Source organism: Arachis duranensis, chromosome 6 (assembly GCF_000817695.3).
Source record: "Arachis duranensis cultivar V14167 chromosome 6, aradu.V14167.gnm2.J7QH, whole genome shotgun sequence".
NCBI classification, from domain to species: domain Eukaryota; kingdom Viridiplantae; phylum Streptophyta; class Magnoliopsida; order Fabales; family Fabaceae; genus Arachis; species Arachis duranensis.
The window spans coordinates 83,161,337-83,161,881 of NC_029777.3; positions in this window are offsets into that span (position 1 = coordinate 83,161,337).

A 545-nucleotide genomic window follows, 5' to 3' on the forward strand; every position below is an offset into this window, starting at 1 on the left:
TATATGAAGAATATGGTATATATGGGATAGGATGGGAGACACGAAGCTTGACGCGGTTTTACGTATAGAGATAAGCTTTTTTAAAAACTTTTTTTTATCTTTATATGAAATTTAAGAAATTCTGTATATGATAAAAGAAATGGAATTTTTTATTTCGATTTTTAGATAAATTTGGTTTGTAGATATCCGTGGGGATTATGCAATTGCTAATGACCTATGTATATAAAATTTATGTCAATGCCATATCCAATATAAAAATCTACCTAACCACACACCATACAGCTTTTCAGATTTGACTGTTTTTGCTCTTTCTCTAAATGATCTGATTTTATAAGGAAAGAATATTCTGGCAGATTTTTTTTTTCAAAAATGTTCTGTTGAAGAAGAACAATGGCATGCTATTATTGGATAAAATAAATCGATCAGTTCATTAGGAATCACGGAGTCAGCAATAAGCAAGTTTTTTTTTTTTTAAAATATTCTTGCACTCATTCGATCAAAATTTACTTTTTCACCCATTTTTTTATTTTCTTCTCTACAACCAA